Source organism: Canis lupus, chromosome 6 (assembly GCF_011100685.1).
Source record: "Canis lupus familiaris isolate Mischka breed German Shepherd chromosome 6, alternate assembly UU_Cfam_GSD_1.0, whole genome shotgun sequence".
Classification (NCBI taxonomy): Eukaryota; Metazoa; Chordata; class Mammalia; order Carnivora; family Canidae; genus Canis; species Canis lupus.
In genome coordinates this window covers 43,186,765-43,213,736 of record NC_049227.1, presented here as the reverse complement: position 1 = coordinate 43,213,736, position 26,972 = coordinate 43,186,765, and the positions used below count along the sequence as shown (strand labels likewise).

General features: G+C 40.8%; 1 protein-coding gene across 10 annotated transcripts in view; it reads right to left on the bottom strand.

The window, feature by feature from the left end:
- The window catches only part of WDR47 (WD repeat domain 47), a 74,635-nt gene extending 50,125 nt beyond the window's left edge, over positions 1-24,510 (bottom strand). For 6 of the 10 annotated variants that reach the window (XM_038541103.1, XM_038541102.1, XM_038541104.1 and 3 more), the window contains exon 1: positions 1,875-1,915. The gene's annotated coding sequence lies outside the window, so the exon portion shown is untranslated. Of the gene's footprint in view, positions 1-1,874; positions 1,916-4,169; positions 4,239-11,005; positions 11,279-12,061; positions 12,149-24,358 lie in introns of those variants that run through there. The other 4 variants (XM_038541109.1, XM_038541110.1, XM_038541108.1 and 1 more) reach the window with 4 other exon arrangements.
- Between the last annotated feature and the right edge of the window lie 2,462 nt (positions 24,511-26,972).

Sequence of the window (26,972 nt, the reverse complement as noted above, 5' to 3'; positions counted from 1 at the left end):
CTGCTGAGCATGGAACCAGACGTGGGGCTCCGTCCCAGGACCCTGGAATCATGGCCTGAGTGGAAGGCAGACACTCAACTGACTGAGCCGCCCAGGTGCCCCTCTACTCAGTAAATTCTAATTACATTTCAGACCTGCTTCCCTGATATTACAACTAAAGCACAATGATTAGTGATTTTAGCATTTTCCAAACCTTCATATAATTCTTACTAACATAAGAATGGCTTTTACTAATTTAGTTATCAGAAAAATAATTGCCCCCTCCATCTCTTAAGTTCTTAAAGGGCACTTCACTTACATAACTATGTACTAACCATACAACCTAGTGCAGAAGTGAGATGCAATTTTCTAGTGTTGTTCAATATACCCAATGATACTGAATATTTTGCCTCCATTTATTCAATATTCAGTCTTAATATGGAGTAACTCTTGAGTTACTATAAATCTATGGCAACAGGCCCACTTTAAATCATAACTACAAGTTTAATGCTGACATCATTTCTGATTAATAAAGCCTAAGAAAAGAAATACATTCTTACAAATACATATTCTACACTGACTTTACATTTAAGGTTTGAATAGCTACAGGAAATGTATTCTAATTAACCTAAATTGGTCAGGGTTTTTAAAAAGACAAGCGTTAAATCTATACTCTGAAATTCCTAGGAGAAAAGTATAGTATTTTAACCACCCAACCTAGAATTTTACTTTTTATAAGATTCACTGTTGTTGGATATAATATAAAACATAGATAAAGGGGCACCTGGGTGGCTGTCAGTTAAACATCTGCCTTCAGCTTAGGGTCCTGGGATCGAGACCCACATCAGGCTCCCCGCTCAGCAGGGAGTCTGCTTCTCCCTCTCCTTTTCCCCTCTTGTGTTCTCTCAAATAAATAAATTCTTTAAAAAGCAAAACACAACAAACATAGATATATGTTTAATGACTGTATCTTATTCTTTTTTAACCACCCTGTATTACTGAAACATTTATAGAGGTACCCAAAATCCTACCTATATAATTTAGAAATTAAGAACATTATGAATAGAAGTTTTAAAGATAACATAACATATAAAAACATAATTCATAAACATTTTAAATTCCCTTGAACAGTTAATCCCTACAAAGCTAGCATTTTTCTCTAATTCAGAAGTAGAATTCAGTAATAAATGCTTCATCCCCCATCCTCATGGGAGATATAAAAGAATTAACTAGTTTAGAAACGACTAAAATTATCTTTTAAAACGAGATGCACAGTATGTTAAATGTTCAATAAATGTTAGTTGAATTAACTTAAGATGCAAGAATTAATGAAGAAATGTCTAAAAATGTACAGAGTAGATGATTTTCTTTCCTACTATTCTAAAAGCCACTCAAAAGGAGAGAGGCGAGCCTAGATGGCTCAGCAGATTGTCAACTCTCGGTTTTGGCTCAGGTCCTCATCTCATGGATCATGGGAATCCAGCCCCGAGTTGGGCTCCATGCTCAGTGGGAGCCTGCTTGGATATTCTCTCCCTCTGCCCCTTCTCCTGCTTCCACTCCCACTCTCTGAAATAAATAAGTAAATCTTTAAGAAAGGAGTGGGGGCTCCTGGGTGGCTTAGTTGGTTAAACATCTGCCTTTGGCTCAGATCATGATCCCAGGGTCCTGAGATCTAGGCCTGTTTCTTCCCTGCTGAGTGAGAAACTGCTTTTCCCTTTCCCTCTACCCCTGTCCCTGCTTGTGTGTATACTCTCTCTCTTAAATAAATAAATGAAATCTTAAAAAAAGAAATAAAAGGATAGACCTCTGGCCCTTTAATCTATTTAGCCAAAGTCAGCTCTGACAATAGCTTAGGTAAACACACCAGCCCATGGTAAATGCGAACAATTACTCACCAGGCAGAATTTCTGTAGGGCCAAGAATAAAGTGTTTTCCACTGAAAACAGAAAACAAAATGAAAAAAAATTTTAGAAGGTGTCAGTATTTCCATAATAAATGACAAATTTACCTATAAATTTCACAAAAACATTTCTATGGATTTTCCTTTAAGAAGTAAGTTTTTACTAATATCTAACTCTGGACTTGGTAAAATAAGGAAATAAGTTTTCCTCCATAATAAGTACTTCTGGATACCAGTTGGAAAATAGTTAGTATTTCAGTACTTAAAATATAATATCAACAGAAACTAAATTCCAGATGAGGTCTCTATCCTCATACTGAGCTTAATCTCAAACAACATTAGAAGAATATATTAAGGGGCAAGAAATAAAATTATTTTCAGAAATCTAAGATTATGGGGCACCTGGGTGGCTCAGTTGGTTAGTCATCTGCCTTTGGCTCGGGTAATGGTCCCAGGACCCTGGGATAGAGCCCCACATCTGGCTCTCTGCTCAGCGGGTAGCCTGCTTCTCCCTCTCCCTGCCACTCTGCCTACTTGTGGTCTCTCTCTGCCAAATAAATAAAAATTTTTTTAAAAAATCTAAGATTAAAGGTAAAATGTTAACAAGAAAAAAAGGCAGAATGTCAACAGAAATATATTAACTTCTATGTATATTTCTATACATAGATATGGAAAGAGTTTCATGAAAAAATATCAGTGGTAGCTTTCTAATCAAATATAAATAACTATGTTTTAAATGTTCCTTTGCAGTAAGGAACATTCAAAGTGTTCCTTTACTCACTTATAATACAGATAAGGAAGGAAGAAAAATGCACAAAGCTAAGAATGATTCACAAGTATAAAATTAAGGGAATCAAGGTACAGCCCTTATAAATTTTATAGTCAAGAAAAGAATGCTTAAGAATGACTCTATTAATCTCCAACTCCATCCCATACCATAAAAACCACTCTCTTTAATCTTCCAAGTACTACAGATTGCCTAACAATGAATAACACTGTCTTACCATTCCTGTTTACAGGCAAAAATGCAGATAAAGAACTGAAGTATTATGAAGCCTTGTTATGTAATACCAAACTGCAACATAAGACTACTGCACCTTTTCCTTTAAAAAAAAAAAATGGAGGGATCCCTAGGCGGCGCTGCGGTTTGGCGCCTGCCTTTGGCCCAGGGCGCGATCCTGAAGACCCGGGATCGAATCCCACATTGGGCTCCCAGTGCATGGAGCCTGCTTCTCCCTCTGCCTGTGTCTCTGCCTCTCTCTCTCTCTCTCTCTCTCTCTGTGACTATCATAAATAAATAAAAATTTTTTTAGAAAATGGAAAAATAGGGGCACCTGGGTGGCTCAGTCAGTAGAATGCCTGCCTTTGGCTCAGGTCATGATCTCGGGGTCCTAGGATTGAGCCCCAGTGGGGCTCCCTGCTCAGCAGGGAGTCTGCTTCTCCCTCTCCCTCTGTTCCTTCCAGCCATCCGTGCTCTCTCAAATAAATAAATAAATAAAAATTAAATAAATAAATAAATAAATAAATTCTTTTTAATAGAGAAATAAATTTGCTATCTTTTTAAAATAGCATTCTAAAAATTTATGTTACCACCAGGTCAGTTAACTATAAATGTCTGGCCTTTGGAATTATAAATGTGATGTTGCAAGTCACTTAATCTCCATGGGTCTCAATTTCTTCATATATAAAACAAGATGGTTAATTTCGGTAATTTCTACTATTTCAAGTTTTATGACTTGCTTTAAGTCATATTTCAATAACAAGAATTCTACATAATTTTTCTTAGTGGGAAAAACAAAAACAAAATTTCTTAGTGGGAAATATAAAGTGTGGGATAATTAAAGTCTCTAATCTATAAGGCCAGGTAAGTAAGAGAAAATAGATTTGTTTTAAATCATATATGCAAACAAAAGTCCTTCTACCTGCAAAACTCTGTAATGTCTTATCAGCTAAAGTTTTTTTTTTATCTTATCAGCTAAAGTTTTTTTTATCTTATCAGCTAAAGTTTTTTTTTTTTTAATTTTTTTTTTAATTTTTATTTATTTATGATAGTCACACAGAGAGAGGAGAGAGGCTGAGACACAGGCAGAGGGAGAAGCAGGCTCCATGCACCGGGAGCCCGACGTGGGACTCGATCCCGGGTCTCCAGGATCGCGCCCTGGGCCAAAGGCAGGCGCCAAACCGCTGCGCCACCCAGGGATCCCTCAGCTAAAGTTTATAACACGAATGTAGCCTGTAGCCCTTCTTACTGTTGACAGCTGTTCTCTATTCATCAATTATTCTAATTTACCTTCTGGAACTGTGAATAATTTTGGCCTAAAGACCAAATTATCTCTAAAGCAGGTACAGCTTAATATAGCTATAAAAAGAAAAGAATTCAATTACCATAAACTATATGTTGTATATATGCATAAAATATCTCTGGGGGATAAAAGACAAAAAAATTGATAAAGATGATTGTATCAAAGGAAAACTGGATAATTAAAGAAGAGGAACAGGAGGAAGACATTCCACTACATACCCTTTTGTACCTTTTGACTTTTGTACCATATACAAATATCACCTATTCAAAAAAATTTTAAATAATAATATGAAACATAAGTAATGAATTTCCCATTACAAATTACTTCAGAATTCTAATTGCAAGTAACTGGAAGGAATTAGTAATATAATGAATATAAAGAACAAATTTGAGAATGATTTGTAATTTTTTTTATAACACAAGACCTCTTCTCAGATCTGATTCAAATATTTCTTTTTTTTTTTTTTTTTTTTTTATTGGTGTTCAATTTACTAACATACAGAATAATACCCAGTGCCCGTCACCCATTCACTCCCACCCCCCGCCCTCCTCCCCTTCTACCACCCCTAGTTCGTTTCCCAGAGTTAGCAGTCTTTACGTTCTGTCTCCCTTTCTGATATTTCCCACACATTTCTTCTCCCTTCCCTTCTTTTCCCTTTCACTATTATTTATGTTCCCCAAATGAATGAGAACATATAATGTTTGTCCTTCTCCGACTGGCTTACTTCACTCAGCATAATACCCTCCAGTTCCATCCACGTTGAAGCAAATGGTGGGTATTTGTCAATTCTAATAGCTGAGTAATATTCCATTGTATACATAAACCACATCTTCTTTATCCATTCATCTTTTGTTGGACACCGAGGCTCCTTCCACAGTTTGGCTATAGTGGCCATTGCTGCTAGAAACATCGGGGTGCAGGTGTCCCGGCGTTTCATTGCATTTGTATCTTTGGGGTAAATCCCCAACAGTGCAATTGCTGGGTCGTAGGGCAGGTATATTTTTAACTGTTTGAGGAACCTCCACACAGTTTTCCAGAGTGGCTGCACCAGTTCACATTCCCACCAACAGTGTAAGAGGGTTCCCTTTTCTCCGCATCCTCTCCAACATTTGTTGTTTCCTGCCTTGTTAATTTTCCCCATTCTCACTGGTGTGAGGTGGTATCTCATTGTAGTTTTGATTTGTATTTCCCTGATGGCAAGTGATGCAGAGCATTTTCTCATATGCATGTTGGCCATGTCTATGTCTTCCTCTGTGAGATTTCTGTTCATGTCTTTTGCCCATTTCATGATTGGATTGTTTGTTTCTTTGGTGTTGAGTTTAATAAGTTCTTTATAGATCTTGGAAACTAGCCCTTTATCTGATATGTCATTTGCAAATATCTTCTCCCATTCTGTAGGTTGTCTTTGAGTTTTGTTGACTGTATCCTTTGCTGTGCAAAAGCTTCTTATCTTGATGAAGTCCCAATAGTTCATTTTTGCTTTTGTTTCTTTTGCCTTTGTGGATGTATCTTGCAAGAAGTTACTATGGCCGAGTTCAAAAAGGGTGTTGCCTGTGTTCTTCTCTAGGATTTTGATGGAATCTTGTCTCACATTTAGATCTTTCATCCATTTTGAGTTTATCTTTGTGTATGGTGCAAGAGAGTGGTCTAGTTTCATTCTTCTGCATGTGGATGTCCAATTTTCCCAGCACCATTTATTGAAGAGACTGTCTTTCTTCCAATGGATAGTCTTTCCTCCTTTATCGAATATTAGTTGCCCATAAAGTTCAGGGTCCACTTCTGGATTCTCTATTCTGTTCCACTGATCTATGTGTCTGTTTTTGTGCCAGTACCACACTGTCTTGATGACCACAGCTTTGTAGTACAACCTGAAATCTGGCATTGTGATGCCCCCAGATATGGTTTTCTTTTTTAAAATTCCCCTGGCTATTCGGGGTCTTTTCTGATTCCACACAAATCTTAAAATAATTTGTTCTAACTCTCTGAAGAAAGTCCATGGTATTTTGATAGGGATTGCATTAAACGTGTATATTGCCCTGGGTAACATTGACATTTTCACAATATTAATTCTGCCAATCCATGAGCATGGAATATTTTTCCATCTCTTTGTGTCTTCCTCAATTTCTTTCAGAAGTGTTCTATAGTTTTGAGGGTATAGATCCTTTACATCTTTGGTGAGGTTTATTCCTAGGTATCTTATGCTTTTGGGTGCAATTGTAAATGGGATTGACTCCTTAATTTCTCTTTCTTCAGTCTCATTGTTAGTGTATAGAAATGCCACTGACTTCTGGGCATTGATTTTGTATCCTGCCACGCTACCGAATTGCTGTATAAGTTCTAGCAATCTTGGGGTGGAGACTTTTGGGTTTTCTATGTAGAGTATCATGTCATCGGCGAAGAGAGAGAGTTTGACTTCTTCTTTGCCAATTTGAATGCCTTTAATGTCTTTTTGTTGTCTGATTGCTGAGGCTAGGACTTCCAGTACTATGTTGAATAGCAGTGGTGAGAGTGGACATCCCTGTCTTGTTCCTGATCTTAGGGGAAAGGCTCCCAGATGCTTCCCCATTGAGAATGATATTTGCTGTGGGCTTTTCATAGATGGCTTTTAAGATGTCGAGGAATGTTCCCTCTATCCCTACACTCTGAAGAGTTTTAATCAGGAATGGATGCTGTATTTTGTCAAATGCTTTCTCTGCATCCAATGAGAGGATCATATGGTTCTTGGTTTTTCTCTTGCTGATATGATGAATCACATTGATTGTTTTACGGGTGTTGAACCAGCCTTGTGTCCCAGGGATAAATCCTACTTGGTCTTGGTGAATAATTTTCTTAATGTACTGTTGGATCCTATTGGCCAGTATCTTGTTGAGAATTTTTGCATCCATGTTCATCAGGGATATTGGTCTGTAATTCTCCTTTTTGGCGGGGTCTTTGTCTGGCTTTGGAATTAAGGTGATGCTGGCTTCATAGAACGAATTTGGAAGTACTCCATCTCTTTCTATCTTTCCAAACAGCTTTAGGAGAATAGGTATGATTTCTTCTTTAAACGTTTGATAAAATTCTCCTGGGAAGCCATCTGGCCCTGGACTCTTGTGTCTTGGGAGGTTTTTGATGACTGCTTCAATTTCCTCCCTGGTTATTGGCCTGTTCAGGTTTTCTATTTCTTCCTGTTCCAGTTTTGGTAGTTTGTGGCTTTCCAGGAATGCGTCCATTTCTTCTAGATTGCCTAATTTATTGGCGTATAGCTGTTCATAATATGTTTTTAAAATCGTTTGTATTTCCTTGGTGTTGGTAGTGATCTCTCCTTTCTCATTCATGATTTTATTAATTTGAGTCTTCTCTCTCTTCTTTTTAATAAGGCTGGCTAATGGTTTATCTATCTTATTAATTCTTTCAAAGAACCAACTCCTGGTTCTGTTGATCTGTTCCACAGTTCTTCTGGTCTCGATTTCGTTGAGTTCTGCTCGAATCTTTATTAACTCCCTTCTTCTCTTGGGTGTAGGATCTATTTGCTGTTTTTTCTCTAGCTCCTTTATGTGTAAGGTTAGCTTTTGTATTTGAGTTCTTTCCAGTTTTTGAATGGATGCTTGTATTGCGATGTATTTCCCCCTTAGGACTGCTTTTGCTGCATCCCAAAGATTTTGAACAGTTGTATCTTCATTCTCATTAGTTTCCATGAATCTTTTTATTTTTTTATTTTTTTATTTTTAATTTTTATTTATTTATGATAGTCACACACACACACACAGAGAGAGAGGCAGAGACATAGGCAGAGGGAGAAGCAGGCTCCATGCACTGGGAGCCCGACGTGGGATTCGATCCGGGGTCTCCAGTATCACGCCCTGGGCCAAAGGCAGGCGCTAAACCGCTGTGCCACCCAGGGATCCCTCCATGAATCTTTTTAATTCTTCCTTAATTTCCTGGTTGACCCTTTTATCTTTTAGCAGGATGGTCCTTAACCTCCATGTGTTTGAGGTCCTTCCAAACTTCTTGTTGTGATTTAGTTCTAATTTCAAGGCATTATGGTCCGAGAATATGCAGGGGACAATCCCAATCTTTTGGTATCGGTTCAGACCCGATTTGTGACCCAATATGTGGTCTATTCTGGAGAAAGTTCCATGTGCACTTGAGAAGAATGTGTATTCAGTTGAGTTTGGATGTAAAGTTCTGTAGATATCTGTGAAATCCATCTGGTCCAGTGTATCATTTAAAGCTCTCGTTTCTTTGGAGATGTTTTGCTTAGAAGACCTATCGAGTATAGAAAGAGCTAGATTGAAGTCACCAAGTATAAGTGTATTATTATCTAAGTATTTCTTCACTTTGCTTAATAATTGATTTATATATTTGGCAGCTCCCACATTCGGAGCATATATATTGAGGATTGTTAAGTCCTCTTGTTGAATAGATCCTTTAAGTATGATATAGTGTCCCTCTTCATCTCTCACTACAGTCTTTGGGGTAAATTTTAGTTTATCTGATATAAGGATGGCTACCCCTGCTTTCTTTTGAGGACCATTCGAATGGTAAATGGTTCTCCAACCTTTTATTTTCAGGCTGTAGGTGTCCTTCTGTCTAAAATGAGTCTCTTGTAGACAGCAAATAGATGGGTCCTGCTTTTTTATCCAGTCTGAAACCCTGCGCCTTTTGATGGGGTCATTAAGCCCGTTCACATTCAGAGTTACTATTGAGAGATATGAGTTTAGTGTCATCATGATATCTATTCAGTCTTTGTTTTTGTGGACTGTTCCACTGAACTTCTTCTTAAAGGGGAATTTTAAGAGGCCCCCTTAAAATTTCTTGCAGAGCTGGTTTGGAGGTCACATATTCTTTTAGTTGCTGCCTGTCTTGGAAGCTCTTTATCTCTCCTTCCATTTTGAATGAGAGCCTTGCTGGATAAAGTATTCTTGGCTGCATGTTCTTCTCATTTAGGACCCTGAATATATCCTGCCAGCCCTTTCTGGCCTGCCAGGTCTCTGTGGAGAGGTCTGCTGTTACCCTAATACTCCTCCCCATAAAAGTCAGGGATTTCTTGTCTCTTGCTGCTTTAAGGATCTTCTCCTTATCTTTGGAATTTGCAAGCTTCACAATTAAATGTCGAGGTGTTGAACGGTTTTTATTGATTTTAGGGGGGGATCTCTCTATTTCCTGGATCTGAATGCCTGTTTCCCTTCCCAGATTAGGAAAGTTTTCAGCTAGAATTTGTTCAAATACATATTCTGGCCCTCTGTCCCTTTCGGCGCCCTCGGGAACCCCAATTAAACGTAGGTTTTTCTTCCTCAGGCTGTCGTTTATCTCCCTTAATCTATCTTCATGGTCTTTTAATTGTTTGTCTCTTTTTTCCTCAGTTTCCCTCTTTGCTATCAACTTGTCTTCTAGGTCACTCACTCGTTCTTCCACCTCGTTAACCCTCGTCGTTAGGACTTCTAGTTTGGATTGCATCTCATTCAATTGATTTTTAATTTCTGCCTGATTAGCTCTAAATTCTGCAGTCATGAAGTCTCTTGAGTCCTTTATACTTTTTTCTAGAGCCACCAGTAGCTGTATAATAGTGCTTCTGAATTGGCTTTCTGACATTGAATTGTAATCCAGATTTTGTAACTCTGTGGGAGAGAGGACTGTTTCTGATTCTTTCTTTTGAGGTGAGGTTTTCCTTCTAGTCATTTTGCTCAGTGCAGAGTGGCCAAAAGCAAGTTGTATTGGGAAAAAGAGAAAAAGAGAGGAGAGAAAGAAGGAAAGAAAAGAGAAAGAGAAAAAAAAAGAAAAAAAAAGGGAAGAAAAAGAAAAAAAAATGAAAAAAAAAAAAAGAAAAAGAAAAAGAGAAAGAAAAAGAAAGGAGAAAAAAAGGGGGTGGGGGAAGGAAACAAATCAAAAAGCAAAACAAAACAAAAACAAAAACAAAAACAAAAACAAAAACAAACAAACAAAAAAAGAACCACCGGGGAGTATCTTCTGATTCTGTGTACTTTAAGTCCCTTGGCTTCTCCTGGAAGTTGTCAGTCTAGCTGGTGTTCTGGGGGAGGGGCCTGTTGTGCTGATTTTCAGGTGTTAGCAGTTGGGGGAGCTGCTGTGCCCCTGCCTGGTGCAGGGCTCGGTGGGGGTTGTTTACCCCGTGAGGCCGCAGGAGGAACAGCCCCAGTGGCGGGGCAGCTCTGGAAACCTGGATTCAGCTCCGGCAGGAACTCCGTCTGCAGGGCCTGGAGGCTCCGGGGCGGGGCTGCTGATGTGCTCAGCTGGGGCAGGAGCGTCCTTGCTGTCCTGGGCCCTCCCGGCCTCTGCCTGTCCCGGGGGAGGCGGGATCCTGGGCTGTGTCCCAGCGCCCTGTGCTCCGGAGCCTGCGCTGGTGGATTCGCGCTCCGGGCCGCGCAGCCCCCTCCGCGGAGCCGCCGCCCAAGTCCCTCCGAGCTGCTCCTGGAACCGCGCAGCCCCCTCCGCACGGAGCCTCTTCCTCTGCCCGAGCCCCTCCGAGCTGCTCCCGGGGCCGCGCAGCCCCCTCCGCGGAGCCGCCGCCCAAGCCCCTTCAGCTGCTCCGGGTCCCGCCGGGTCCGCCGTGCGCGCTGCAGCCCTTAGGGAGCTCGGCGCACTCTCCCGGGGCGCAGGTGCTGTTAGTGTCCCCGGGAGCCCGAGGGCATCCCCGCCCTCCTGGGTCCTGCTCCACCTCCCCGGGAGCCCCTTTCCGCCCGGGAAGGTCGGTGCAGCTCCTGCGTCTCCGGGACGGGGCTCTCCTGTCCTGGGGACACTCGCCCCGGCCTCAGCCCAGCTCCTCACGGGGCCCCTCCCCCTTGGAGGCCTTTGTTTCTTTATTTCTTTTTCCCCGTCTTCCTACCTTGATAGAAGCGCGAACTCTTCTCACTGTAGCATTCCAACTGGTCTCTCTTTAAATCTCAGGCCGAATTCATAGATTTTCAGGATAATTTGAAGGTTTTCTAGGTAGTTTGGTGGAGACAGGTGATTTGGGGACCCTACTCTTCCGCCATCTTGCTCCTCCCCTTGATTCAAATATTTCAATCTTTATGAGATTAAAGTAGTTGTGTTCTTTCCATATTCAAATCCACAAGAATTTTAAAAATATAGTTAATTGCTGAAGAACTGAAAATTTCTAAGATAAACAAAACAAAACAAAAAAAGTATTTTTGACTTAGACTATACAATTAAGTCCCATAACCCAGAAAATGTAAAGAAAGAGAACTGTCAAATTTAGCAAAATGTAAACTATAAACCTTCCATTTTTAATAGAAGTTGCCATAAGTAAGTTAAAGAAAACAAAAGACAAGGGCACCTTGGTGGCATAGTGAGTTAAGTGTCTGACTCTTGGTTTCAGCTCAGGTCATGGTCTCCGGCCATGAGATTGATGCTGGGCATTGGACTCCGCTCTCAGCAGGAAGTCTGCTTGAGATTTTCTCTCTCTCTCTCTCTTTCTCTCTCTGTCTCTCTCTCCTTCCACCCCTTTCCACTCTCTGTCTCTCTCAAGTAAATAAATAAATCTTAAAAAAAAAAGGACAAAAGACAAACTAGGAATAAATATAACACACATAAAAGGTTAAGTGATTACCACTGAGAACATATAAATAGCATCTTCAAATCAATAGCCTCCAAAATTCTGGTTGAACAATGAGCAAAGACTACAGACAGCTCACAGAACGACAAAAAGACCAATAAATTTATGATAAGATGTTCAATGTCACTAGCGTTATTAAAATAAGATATAATTTATGGCCTACTAGTTTTGCAAAAAAAGACCTGATATCCAGACCTGGCAAGAGTGGGGGTAAATGCCCTTTCACATATTAAGAATGTAAGTTGGGACAAACTTTTTGAAAGAGAATCTGAAAGCATAGAATTTTTATCTACAAAAATTTTAAATGTTTATACTCTGACTCACCAATTCCACTTCTAGAAACCTATCCTGAAAAAGTACTTGCAAATATACACAAAGATACATATACAATGATGTTCCTTGAAGATCTGCCTGTAATAGAGAAAAATTAGAAATGAACTGAGCTCTCATCAATAGAATTGTTAAATTACGGTAAATTCATTAATACAGAATACAAATGCATTCTCACAAAGCAAAGGCACATCACAGAACAATATAACTATCAATAAATATTTGCTGAATGAATATAAATAGGTCCACTTATTTTTTTTAAAGGGAGGACATAGTATCTCTGTGTCTAAATAAATAACAAAGAAAGGTCTAGTGGGATACATATCAAACTGTTCAGAATGGTTACCTCTGAAGACAGGAATGGTATTGGATACAAGGCATTAAGCTAGGAATGCAAAAGGATTGAAGGGGGATTTTTTTTTTTTAATTTTTATTTATTCATGATAGGCACACAGTGAGAGAGAGAGAGGCAGACACACAGGCAGAGGGAGAAGCAGGCTCCATGCACCGGGAGCCCGACGTGGGATTCGATCCCGGGTCTCCAGGATCGCGCCCTGGGCCAAAGGCAGGCGCCAAACCGCTGCGCCACCCAGGGATCCCTGAAGGGGGATTTTTTTACTCTTTATCATTTGTAACATCAGAATGGTTTACAAACAATACATATTTGTGCATTACTTGTATATTTTCACACACATTTCTTGTATGAATACAATTTTTAATTTTAAAAAGAAAAAAACTATGAAAAAATTAAAGGATTAGATCTCAAAGGTTCTCTTCTACATCAATGTAACAACTAGAATAGGATTCCAAAGATAGGATTAACTGCTATGTTTACAATGCAAAAACTATTGGGTACTATTCTAAGATCTTTACTTATATTGTTTAATTGATCCTTATAACAATCTTATGGGATAGGCAGTTTCATCCCCATTTTACAGATGAAGACACTTGGCTTTGTAAATTTAAGAAATTAACCCACTATCTGGGGCACCTGAATCAGAAGAGCATGCAACCCTTGATCTCAGGGTTGCGAGTTCAAGCCCTACATCTACATCTACACTGGGTGTAGAGATTACTTAAATAAACTAAAAAAAAATTTAACCCAGTATTTACATTAAGACTAAACATGTATTTCATAAGCAGCTAAATACTTCTTTCAACAGTGTGTAAAGACATTTATTCTGATATCAGCATCCATGTGGACACCAACCAGGAAATCGTTAACAAGTACCAGAGGACATCTATTTAGCAGGGTAGCAAAACAAAGGGAAGGCAATTTTACATAATTTATATATGTAATTTATCTTTATTATATTAATCATATATATGGCTAATCTTTAGATCAATTTTTCATTAGTTCCTTGAACATTTGAGCAACTTGAACTCTTCATTTTTTCCTTAAACATCTGGGCTGCCTTATCTTGGTAGCCAGACAAGAAATTGTCTCCCCTTCCCCCAATTCATATCCTAAGCTTTGTAGCAATGAAAATTAGAATTTCTGGCTGACAGAGAGATAGAAATACAGATACAGAGAGAACAAGCAAAGAGAGAGAAAGAGAAAAGGAGAAAGTGTAGAAAAGAAAAGAAATACAGTAGTCAAAGGTCATAATCCTAGAGCAAGATTAGAAACATAGTCTGAGATTCTAAAGCTTTCTGCTCTATCACACTAATTCCCAAGCAAGTGAAGAGTAAAGATATCTTACAAAGACAAGGAAAGAAAATGGAAAGAGTCACCTAAATATGCCAAAATGAAAAAGCTTCATAGTACTGAAATAATTTTTAAAAATTATTCCAAGAGGACCCTAGTTTTATGATCTTTCACATTATTTTTCTATTAAACAATGTTAATAGGGTAGGTAAATAGACTTCCAATAGGTTAGGTAAACAGAAGTCTGCATTAATAAGTCTAACCAGATTTCTAAACATATACTTTTAGCTAGAAAGACAAAAAGTATTAGCCCAACTGTGTAAGAAACTAAAATAAAATTAGATATTACTTTTAACTTAAAAAAATCTCTCCAGGTCTAATAAAAGACACTTCTTAACTCATTTAATAAGCCCCACTTAAGTTTAAAATTATGTTATCTAAATGAATACTGTCATCAAAAAAGCAATATTGAAACTGACAGCAGGGAAGGGAACCCGAAGGAAGGAAAAGAAAAAAAAAAAAAAGAAGAAGAAGAAGAAGAAAAAATGAGATCTAAGAACTCCAGAGTTTAATTTTCAAGTTTAAAATGGACTTCAGGGGGATTCCTGGGCGGCTCAGTGGTTTCGCACCTGCCTTTGGCCCGGGATCGAGTCCCGCATCGGCTCCCGGCATGGAGCCTGCTTCTCCCTCAGCCTGTGTCTCTGCCTCTATCATATATAAATAAATAAATCTTAAAAAAATAAAATTAAAATAAGATAAGATAAAATAAAATAATAAAATAAAAAAATAATAAAATAAATAAAATAAAATAATAAAATAAAATAATAAATAAAATAAAATAAATAAAATAAATAAAAATAAAATAAATAAAATAAAATAAAATAAAATAAAATAAAATAAATAAAATAAAATAAAATAAAATAAAATAAAATAAAATAAAATAAAATAAAATAAAAATGGACTTCAGTTGGAATGCCTGGGTGGCTCAGTAGTTGAGCATCTGCCTTCAGCTCAGGGCATGATCCCAGGTCTGGGGATCGAGTCTCACCCCACACTGGGCTTCCCAAGGAGAAGCCTATGTTCTGCCTATGTTCTGCCTTGTGTCTCTCATGAATAAATAAATAAAATCTTTAAAGAATAAAATGGGGGCAACTCCGGTGGCTCAGCGGTTTAGCGCCGCCTTTGGCCCAGGGCGTGATCCTGGAGACCCGGGATCGAGTCCCACATCAGGCTCCCTACATGGAACCTGCTTCTCCCTCTGCCTGTGTCTCTGCCAATCTCTCTCTGTGTCTCTCATGAATAAATAAATAAAATCTTTTAAAAATAAATAAATATAAAATAAAATGGACTTCAGTTTTTAAAGTACCTATGAAAACCACACCAAATATAGGGAAATCTAGATAAACCTAGATAAATTTAACAGTGTTGTAACAAATGCTTTACTACTAAACATAATTTTTTTAATAAGTTTTTATTTATTTATGATAGTCACACAGAGAGAGAGAGAGAGGCAGAGACACAGGCCGAGGGAGAAGCAGGCTCCATGCCAGGAGCCCGACATGGGATTCGATCCCGGGTCTCTAGGATCACGCCCTGGGCCAAAGGCAGGCGCCAAACCGCTGCGCCACCCAGGGATCCCTAAACATAATTTTTAGAGAACTAAAAGCAAAAGTATTAAGGCATAAGAATTTTATTTATTTTGAGAGAGAGCAAGTGAGCACGTGCCCGTGCACGAGAGTGGGCAGCAGGGGTGATAGGGCAGAAGGAGAGGGGAAGAGGGAAAGGGAATCTTAAGCAGGCTCCACACCCAGCAGGGCTCAATCTCACAACCCTGAGATGATGACCAGAGCCAAAATCAAGAGTTGGATCAAGAGTTGGATGCTTAACCGACTGAGCCACCCAGACACCCCTAAGGCAATAAGAATTTTAGACTGAAAAACAAAATGTGTAGAGATTTTTTTATTCTTAAATAATACACTTACAGCTTACTGGCTTAGAACATGGTTCAGGTGATTTCTTTAAGACCTACCAGACCTTTGCTGTGTTCTCTGGTCTCAAAACAAACAGCTTCTAGGCAGAAAACTCACAGATTGTGTCACTGATCTCAAGACCAAATGGACAGACCAAAATGAGTCCATTCTTTAAAACAATTCAAAATGGGATTCCCACTTACTAATGAGCAACAGTGCCACCACCTGATATACAATTTTTATGTGACATTAGATAGAGCTAAGAACTCCAGGTCTCCTGACTTGCAGCCAAAAGCTTAGGTGTTAATCATAACAAAGAATTAAAGGATTTTTGGAATCCCTGGGTGGTGCAGTGGTTTAGTGCCTGCCTTTGGCACAGGGCGCGATCCTGGAGACCCGGGATCGAATCCCATGTCGGGCTCCCAGTGCATGGAGCCTGCTTCTCCCTCTGCCTATGTCTCTGCCTCTCTCTCTCTCTCTATCATAAATAAATAAAAATTTAAAAAAATAAAATAAAACTATAAAAAAAAAGAATTAAAGGATTTTTAAATATTTTTATTCCTTAAATCATCATAGCAGCTCATGGTGAAAATTCAAATTTCAAAAAAAACTTTTTTTTTTTACTAAGCAGAGTTTCAACCTATAAAGATGTAAATCAGAAATATAGAAAGTTTATAATCTTAATATTTATAATATTTATAACAAAAATTAATTCTAAACTCTAAGCACAAATTAGCGCTTTATCAACTAAGGTCAAAGTAAAATATTCATATAATTTCATACAATATTCCTTATTTTTTTCTGTTTTACCTTTATGGTAAAAGGGATGGTCTCTTTTTTTCTTAAAGATTTTATTTATTTATTCATGAAAGACAGAGAGAGAGAGAGACAGAGGAAGAAGCAGGCTCCATGCAGGGAGCCCGATGCAGAACTCGATCCCAGGACCATGGGATCACGCCCTGAGCCAAAGGAAGAAGCTCAATTGCTGAGCCACCCAGGCATCCCTAAAAAGAATGTTCTAAGAACACAATTTCATCTTTTATTATATAATGAAACCTCCAATATAGTTTTCTAGCACACTAAAACCAAGATAAAAAGTCTTTGTAAAACAGATTAAAAATGTCCTTCATGTCCTTGTTTATTCCCACACATACTTTATTATTTTCAAAGAGAAAAAGCAGAACTTAAGGTATTTGTGTATACTTCAAAAATTGAACTACATAGGGACGCCTGGGTGGCTCAGCGGTTGAGCTTTGGCTCGGAGTGTGATCCCAGAAAATTCTGGGATGGAGTCCCACATCGGGTTCCTCGAGAGGAGCCTGCTTCTCCTTCTCCCTGTGTCTCTGCCTCTCATGAATAAATAAATAAAATCCTTAAAAAAAATTGAACTACATAAAAAACGGATTTAAGTCAATAGGTCAACATTTGGAAACATATAGGGAAATGTACTGTATCAAGAGTCACAAAAAGTTGAAAATGTACTGAAAAAGCCAAAATTTTACATTAACTACTGAAAAAAGTACAATATATACTATATAATTACCTATTAAAGTTTTCCATCCTTAGCTTGTATATATTTATCACAGAATTGAGTTGGAAGGTACATTAGTCCATTCTCCTACTATTTAGTACAGAATATCCAAATACTTACCTTTAACAGTTGGTCTGCCAATCTGTACATAAATGCCTCCAATGACAGAAAATTTTTATACCCCTCTCACAAGGCACCTGTGGAAGGGAGTCTCTAAGATGGTCACCGAGCCTACTAGTGTTTACAACCTTTTTTACTCACTGGCCCTTAAATATGGGCTGGACTTAAGTGACTCACTTCTACACAAAAGCATAGCAAAAATGTTGAGATGTCACTTCCAAGATTTGATGATATTGAGAGTGTACCCATGTGCCCTGTTCTCTCAGACTGCTCACTCTGGGGGAAGACAGCAGTCATTCCATGAGACAACCTTGTGGAAACATCCAAGTGGCAAAGTAAAGAGTGGAAACATCCAAGTGGCAAAGTAAAGAATGGAAACCCTCAGTCCAACAGCCCACAGTAACAGAGGCCCAAGTTATTGAGCTTGGAAGTTTATCCCTGATTTGTATCTTCAGGTGAGACCACAGCCCCTCTCAGCAGCTTGACTGCAACCTTAAGAGAGACTAAATCAGAGGTGCTGGGCAGCCCGGGTGGCTCAGCGGTTTAGCGCCACCTTCAGCCCAGGGCGTGATCCTGGAGTCTGGGGATGGAGTCCCACATCGGGCTCCCTGCGTGGAGCCTGCTTCTCCCTCTGCCTGTGTCTCTGCCTCTCTCTCTCTCTCTCTCTCTCCTCTGTGTATTCTCAGGAATAAATAAATAAAATATTTTTAAATCAATCAATCAATCAATCAGAGGCACTAAGTAGGGCTATGCCCAGATTCCTGACCCTCAGAAACAGTAAGATAAATATTTGTTGTTTTAAGCCACTATGTTTTGGAAAACGTAACTTATCATTTATCACTCAGTAATAGACAATACAGGACGACTCCTATAATTTTTTCACAAGTAGAAAAATTTTGCTTTTCTTTTTTTTTTTTAAGGTGGGGAAGGGCAGAGGGGAAGAGAATCTTAAGAAGGCCCCACAACCAGTGCAGTCTGATGCAGGGCTCCATTTCACAACCCAGAGATCATGACCTGAGCTGAAATCAAGAGTAGGATGCTTATAAAAAGAAAAAAAAAAAAGAGTAGGATGCTTAAACTGAGCCACGCCGACACCCCAAAATTTTGCTTTCCTCATACTGAACTGAAATCTACTTTCTTGTAACTTTCATCTAGTTATGTCTTCAGGATCAGAATGATACAAGTTTGTTATGTTTAAAACTTTCACATGTTTGAATCTGACAATAATCATGTTTATATTCCTATTTGCTTCAACCTTTCTTCACACAGCTTACCGATCCCCTACTCTTCTAGTCCTTTTCCTCTGAACATGTGTTAATCTCCCTCTTAAAACATCCAAAACAGAACACAATACTCCAGGTATGGTCATGTCCAGCTACTGTATATACTGAAATTAACACTTCCCATGATGGGGCACTATACTATATGGGGCACTATATACACACCCAAAAACCTAAAGTTGCTTTACATCAACATCTGTTTTTCAGATACTTGTTTTTGTACTTCCCAGAATTTCATTTCTAAAAATTATCTAGAAGTTAGAAGGAAAATCAACTCAATTCAATTTCCAGGCTTTCAAACTTAGATTTTAAAAAGGTTACACCAGGGCAGCCCGGGTGGCTCAGCGGTTAAGAACCCCTTCAGCCCAGGACCTGATAGTGGAGACTGGGGATTGAGTCCCACAGGGGACTCCCTGCATGGAGCCTGCTTCTCCCTCCAGCTGGGTCTCTGCCTCTCTCTCCTCCCTGTGTCTCCATGAATAAATAAATAAAATCTTAAAAAAAAAAAGGTTAAACAAAAAATGGGTATTAGGACTCCAATTTTAGTTCAGGGATACTGAAGTTTTTCAAGTTTTCTCAAATAAGATTCTATTTTCTTTTTCAATACATCAACAAAAGTCACAAAACATGAAATTTAGCCTTAGAAATGTGTTTATTTCATAGAATTCATTCATTATCTGTATCAAATGTATCTAATAGTATAAATGTTTATATATTTTTTCTGTATAGAACTGTTCTATTTATAGAATATAAATATATTCTATTTATAGAATATAGGGTGTTGGTTTGTAAAATAAGATAAAGGTCCAGACAGACTGGCAAGTATCTGAATAGTGCTTAATAAATATTTCTCCCTTAAGAGTTCATATTTCTCCCCTTAAGAGTTTCTCCCCTTAAGAGTTCATATTTCTCCCCTTAAGAGTTCATATCCGTGGTAAAACCAGTATGTCAAAAGGGCTGCTAATACCATGCTATGGAAGAGCTACTGCTCTGTAGATAAAGTATAAAAGTTTAAAAGTTGGAAAAAGTTTAAAAATATTGTTTTAAAATATATTTTAGGAAATAGTTTAAAAATATTGTTTTAAAATATATTTTAGGGCAGCCCAGGTGGCTCAGCGGTTTAGCGCCACCTTCAGCCCAGGGCCTGATCCTGGAGACTTGGGATCAAGTCCCACGTTGGGCTCCCAGCATGGAGCCTGCTTCTCCACCTGCCTGTGTCTCTACACCCCCCCCTTTCTCATGAATAAATAAAAATCTTTAAAAAATATATATATATATTTTTTTTAAGGTGTAACTTTTTTAAGATTTTATTTATTTATTCATGAGACACACACACAGAGAGGCAGAGACATAGGCAGAGGGAGGAGGAGGTTCCCTTGGGGGAGCCTGATGCAGGACTCAATCCTAGGACCCCGGAATCACAACCTGAGCCGGAGGCAGACACTCAACCACTGAGCCACCCAGGTGCCCCTTTCGGTGTAATTTTAAAATACTGGGAAGCTTGATCAGATCAAGTATGTTGAAGATGCCATATGAAGACACTTCTACTGTGGTAATGCTTAAGTCCGTATTTGTTTAAAATATATTTGAGGGATCCCTGGTTGGCGCAGCGGTTTGGCGCCTGCCTTCGGCCCAGGGCGCGATCCTGGAGACCCGGGATCGAGTCCCACGTCGGGCTCCCGGTGCATGGAGCCTGCTTCTCCCTCTGCCTGTGTCTCTGCCTCTCTCTCTCTATCATAAATAAAATATTTATTTATTTATTTATTTATTTATTTATTTATTTATTTATTTATTTATTTATTTGAGTATTGGGGTGCCTGGGTGGCTCAGCTGGTTAAGCATCCAACACTTGATTTCAGCTCAGGTCATGGTCTCAGGGTTGTAAGACAGAGCTCAGTGCCCAACGTGGAACCTGCTTAAGATTCTCTCTCTCCCTCTCCCCCCTTAAAAATAAAAATGAAAAAATATATATCTGAGTGATACTCAGTGCTAGCACCATGTTGCATCCTGGGGATACAATGACTGAGTTACTATGGTGAACAAAAATATGAAACAGGAAAGAAAGGTTTATAAGGGAGTATGTAGCGTTTTTTAAGGATAATTTTTCACACAAACATAAACTCAAAACAAAAAGGAAGAAAAATCAGTTGAAATATATAAGCTTTGGCTATTCAGTGTAATGGATACTGAATACCACATGGGGGGGAAAAAAGTATCCTTAGGCATGAGCCAGCACTGGATTTGGAGTTTGAAGACCTGGGTTCAAGTCTTCTTTATAAAGGTAATATGCATAAAATATAAAAAGCACCATGAAAGAATTACAAATAAAATGCCATGGAAGTTCACAATAGTAATGGGGTTTTCTGCTAAGAATAGGTCTGAGGGATTGTTAATATCTTAATATAAAGATGGTAAAGGAAAAGGTACTAAGATTTATTGTGCATTTACTATGCCAGGCTCTTAAATACTGTTCCTATATAGTATTTACAAATTCTTACAACTCCATAATTTCATTTCACAGATGATTACACTAATTCTCAGAAATGTTAGGTACTCGTCTAAGGTCATACACCAAAAAGTGCAGAAGAAAGGGACGACAGGGTCTATAGGACTAAAACCCTTTGACTTTCCCACTATAACATTCTGACATTTACATGGGGAGAAAACAAGAGGGGATACTTGGGATAATGAACCTAATGTCAAAGTTTCAGAAATTGGAATTCAACTTATTTCCTGTGCTATGTAGTGATTTGCCATTCATTAGCTGAGTAAGTCTAAGGCAATGCTTCTTAAATTTTTTTCTGTAAGGGCAGAGAACAATTGAACCATCCTCAGGAGCCCTTAAGGATGTAATTTTTTTTTTGAAGCTTTTGAAATTTACCTTAGAAATTACTGATTACATTCTCCATGTCATCATTTTGTGCTTTAATGTAAAAACAGCATTTTTTTAATCCAACTTTTCAAGTGAAATTGATGAACATTCCTTAAGTGAGTGCCATGTTAGGTGACCACAGATTTATCACTAGGCACACTGCAGCTTATCTGTAACAAATACTATTTGAAAAGCATAGATAAGGGATCCCTGGGTGGCGCAGTGGTTTGGCGCCTGCCTTTGGCCCAGGGCGCGATCCTGGAGATCCGGGATCGAATCCCACATCGGGCTCCCGGTGCATGGAGCCTGCTTCTCCCTCTGCCTGTGTCTCTGCCTCCTCTCTCTCTCTCTCTCTGTGGCTATCATAAATAAATAAAAATTTAAAAAAAAAAGAAAAGCATAGATAAAAGGGATTAAATGATTTATTGATTATTCAAGAAGCAATGATCCGTAATGAGGATTTCTTTTTAAGATTTTATTTATTTATTCATGGAGACAGAAAGAAAGAGAGAGAGAGAGAGGCAGGCAGAGACACAGGTAGAGGGAGAAGCAGGCTCCATCCAGGGAGCCTGATGAGGGATTCGATCCCGGGACTCCAGGATCACACCCTGGGTGAAAGGCAGGTGCTAAACCGCTGAGCCACCCAGGGTTCCCTGAGGATTGCTTAATACCAAATGAATCTCAAGTCAGAGTATCCACCGCCTTATTTTCTAAATTTGAGAACATCTTATTAAAAGCAGGAAAGCAATCACTGCACACATATGGAAGGAAACACCCTTTTTCCATGTCACCATGGTCATAAAAGAACTTGCATCAAAGAGTAAGGATGCACTTTAATAGCTCCTGTGAGCCCTGTAAAGTCATTGTAAGAAAGAAGTCCTGGACCTCAAAATGCTAAATGGATCATGCAGAGGATTTTAATTATCTTTGCCAATGTTCCACTTTATTAAAAGGTAATCAACAGATGCCTTAAATTTTCTCCAAAGGGCTTTCAAACAGATTATTTTGTTCAACCTAAGGAAGGGCCCATTCCAGACTAAAATAATAGGTATTATCCCCATTTTACCGATCTAGATATTGGATTCAACAGTAGGATAAGTAGTCTTCAATAGCAAAGTATATTGTAATCAATAGCAAAATGAAACTTAAATCCAGGCCATCTGATTTCCAGCTTACTGATCTACAAAGGAAAAATGCATCTTTTCATATGTATTTTGAAGTGTTTCTTAAACTGTAGTATATATCAACCATATCACATGCTGTCCATTCAGTAACTGATAAACTCAATAATACAAAGAGAAAAAGAGGCTGAACACAATTACATAACTAGGAACTTAGGATAATACCCTTTTTCTTTTATGATATTTTCCTAATACTGGCTCTTAAGAGAGAGAAAGAAAAAAGAATTAGGAAGTAGGAGGGAGAGATAAACACGTTAAAATCTTTTTACAAAAAAAAACTATGTATTTATAATGACATCTAAGTTTGAGTGTTGGGTTTTTTACTAGACAATATACTATTAATGGCTTAATTGCTATTCTTTTCCCTTATTATATAATAATTTTTCTTTGCTGTGTGGAAGCAATCTACCCTCTAAAACCTAAGGTAAAATTGTTCATTACATCTTCATCCTAAATGAAATCTCGAGAATATGCCATATAAAGGAAAATGGGCTCTTAGGCGTTTCTCCTTTCTAGTAAAATTTCAATGCAACTCATGCCAATACTGGAGACAAAAAAAAAAAAAAAAAAAACTACTTGGATTTACTGTGAAAAAAGATTTGTAGCATATTTAAAGCCTACATGTTAATTTCTGTGCCATTAACTTCTTGATGCATCCTATGAAGTCTACAACAAAGGGAGGGAAATAAGTGTTAGATCACAACCTATGAATCTGGGTGGAACAAAGACTTCTCCTTTCATTATGCAGAGAACCAAGTTGCCAAAAACGCTCGGCTCAGCTACCATGCGCGGTTACTGACTGCACGTCTGGGCATAGAGAAGAAAAACATCAGCCCCTGGTCAAGAGCTGCCCCGGCCTACTCCTGCCCTCGCCCCCTTAGCCCAAGGCCTCGCCGCAGGGCTTGACCCCGACCTTTCTCCCCAGTGCGCGGGACCCGCTGAGCCCTAGGAGTTCCGCAGCTCCCGCGTCTCCTACGCAGGCGCCCCCCGCCCCAGCGGAGCCCGGTCCCCAGCCCAGGCAGCCCCCGCCCCGACCCCCGCCCGGACCCCCAGCGGCTGCTGCACGACCACTGACGTAAGATCAGGCCGAAGCCCGGCGCGCCGAGCTGCCCCACGCGAGCTCGGCTCCGCGCCCGCCGCGCAGCTTCGTCCCCTCCTCGCGGCCCAGGCGTGCCCAGACGCCCCTCGGTGGTCCCACGGCCCGGCAGCGGGGCGAGCACGGAAGGCTCGGAGCGCCAGCCCCTCCCGCTCGGCAGCGGCCACAGGGCACCCAGCCTGCGCCCGCCCGCCGCTCCCCGCCGCCGCCGCCCGCCGCCGCCCGCTCCCGGGTCGCCGCCCCCCGCCGCCCCACCCCCGCTCCCCCGCCGACGGCGCCAGCGCGAGGGGCGTCGCTCTGCCCCCGAGCCGGGCCGGCCGAGACCGGAAGGTGGGGTCCAGGGGCGGCGGCCTCCGAACAGGGGCCGGCAGCTTCCAGGGCCGCCTCCGGCGGCGGGGCCTCACCCACGACCCCGGCCCCCAGGCAGGCGGCACCCGAGCCTACCCGAAACCCTTCTCCCCGCCGCGCACGCCGCCCTGCGGGCCGAGGGCGGCCGGAGTCGGAGCCCAGGTGGTGACAGGTGGCGACCGGTGACCATGGCAACCCGAGCTGCGGCGCGGCCGACCCCGCCTCCGCCTCCGGGAGTCACTCACCTGAGGGCTCCCGGACGGGGCCCCGGCACGGCCGGCTCCGGGCTGCAGCTGGAGCGCGAGGGCGGAGGTCTGGGCCCGGGCTGGCGTCGGCGCTCCCCGCTCCGCCCGCGCGTCACTCCATCGGTCGGCCCGGCCTGCTCCGCGCCCGCCCCTCCCGAAGGGCCGCTCGGCTCAGCCCGGCGGACTGCGGTTGTCAAGCGGCCGAGCCGAGCTCAGTCCCGAGCTGCAGCCAATCACCGCGCTCCGCCGAGGCGCCTCAGGACCCCGCCGAGGGGCGGCCAGCCAGGTGCCTGAGCCGAAGGGCGAGCCTGCCGGGCGGGCGCAAGCTTGAGAGGCGGGGAGCGGCCCAGGCGGCCGAGCCTGCCTCCGAGGACCCGCGGCGCCCCGGGGGTCGGCCTGCCGATTGGCCGGGAGGCGGCGGCCGGGGCGCTGCCGGGGCCCTCGCGTCCCGAAATAGCGCAGAGGGCGCTGTCGCCGCCTCGGAGCCGAGGAGTCGTCAGCGCATTAGAGTCCTCAATATTCCTACCGACAATTTATTAATAAAGGCTAATGGAATAACTTGGGCCTCCTTCCCCTCTGTCTCCGCTTTGGCAGGCCCCACTTCCTCCCTGAAAACTCCAGCAGCTTTATTTGCCCTATTCTTGATTTTTCCTTTTGGGATGCTGACATGCCTTCGAGCACTTTCGGTTACTTAACACTTAACCGGACTCGCAGGTTTGTTTTTTTATTACCCTTCTTGGTGTAAGCTCCTTGACAACTCACTTTCCTACCCCACTGGTGCAGTAGTAATTCTGCAAATCTACGTGATGCTTCACCGAGCTGAATTGAGCTTTCAGTGGGTATAACCATGTAGAAGAGCTAATAAAGTGATACAAACCTGTAAGAGCCTTGTCCTCATAAAGGCCCAACGCCAAGAGTGAGCTCTCCCGAAGCTCACTCGGGAAAAGAGTGGTGATAATAAACATCAAAAACATATCTGAACAGGAAGGATTTAATCCAACCTAAGATAAAAGAAGCGATTGTGTGAGGGAACGGTTCTAAGAAAAATATTTACAGGAGGCCTGGGTGGCTCAGCGGTTGAGCACCTGCCTTTGGCTCAAGGCGTGATCCCGGATTCCCGGGTTGGGACCCACATCAGGCTCCCTATATGCAGCCTGCTTCTCCCTCTGCCTGGGTCTCTGCCTCTCTCTGTGTGTATGTCTCTCATAAATACATAAAATCTTTTAAAAAAATTCACAAATTCAGGGAAAACAGTTTATGCACAATTTGGATTGCCTAGGCCTGATTAACTCGTAGAAGAAAGCCTTCATTCAGAACTTTCTCACTAAGTAGTGACAGGCAAATAAATATAAACACAAGTTAATGTCATCCAGGGTCTTGATATTAAAAAAAAACAAGACAAAATTTTACAGAATGTTTAAATTGAAAAAGTGGTCAGATATATTCCAGAAATGCCAGTATAGTTTTTGCCAGTATAATCCATCTGAGAATCTGCTTCTTGATTCTTTAAGATTGTATTTATTTATTTGAGAGAGAGACAGAGAGAGAGAGAGAGAGAGAGAGAGAGAAGTGGCAGGGGTTAAGGGGCAGAGGGAGAAGCAGACTCCCTGTGGAGCAGGAAGCCAGATGTGGGCCTGGATCTCAGGACCCTGAGATCAAGGCCTGAGCCAAAGGCAAACGAGTTAACCCACTTAGCCACCCAGGTACCCCACTTCTTGATCTTAATTCTCAAACAGTACCAGTTGCAAGAACCAAGCATTATTTATTTAAATTTTCAACTAGCTCTACAAAGGGTTATTAATCAGGGACAATCTGACAAACATTTGACACCTATTAAGGGCAGGGCACTACACAAAAGGAAGAACCTGATCTGTTACTAGACTTGTTTGGGCATTCATATTAAGCATAACATGAAGTGCTTTGCCTATGTTCTCACTTGAGCCTCACAATCTCCCTTAAGATGCCTGTTAACTATTCCCATTTTAGAAATTAAGGAAAATAATTTGCCCAAGGTCAAACAGCTGATCTGTAGGAGAGCCAAGATTTTAACCATTATGATTCTTAAACCCTTCTTTTTGGACTCTACTTCAGTGTATCAACTGGAATTTTTAGTTTGAAAAAGTGACCTTATTCTGACAAGGTAGAGGGGATAAGAGGTCTAATTCATGTTTATCCCCCCCCCCCATATCCTGTGATATAGTGTTATGTGGATCTAAATTTTCAACAAGTAGTCATCAGAACTGTTAGAAGCAAATGTGTAACCATTATATTTCCAGAAAAAGGGAATGGGGGATAGAAAGGAACCAGACACTGAAATACAAGACATCTGGTATGTCTCATCACTTGTTCAGTGATAAATGCATTGACTATATATTCGCTTCCTAATGTAACATCAAGTTTTACACTACAACCTTAATAGCTGTTTGACTACAGTATCACCTTTCCTTCTACACTCAGCCACACTGGTTAAGATTAGATCTTCTTGTCTTTCACTCTAGTTGCTGCAAAGCAGCAAATTGTTCAGAAAGGACAAGGCTTTCTTAGTTGAAGGACTGTCCTTAGATTCCAAGGTACTGCCTCAATCATTCACCAAATACATATCCAGTGCCTACTC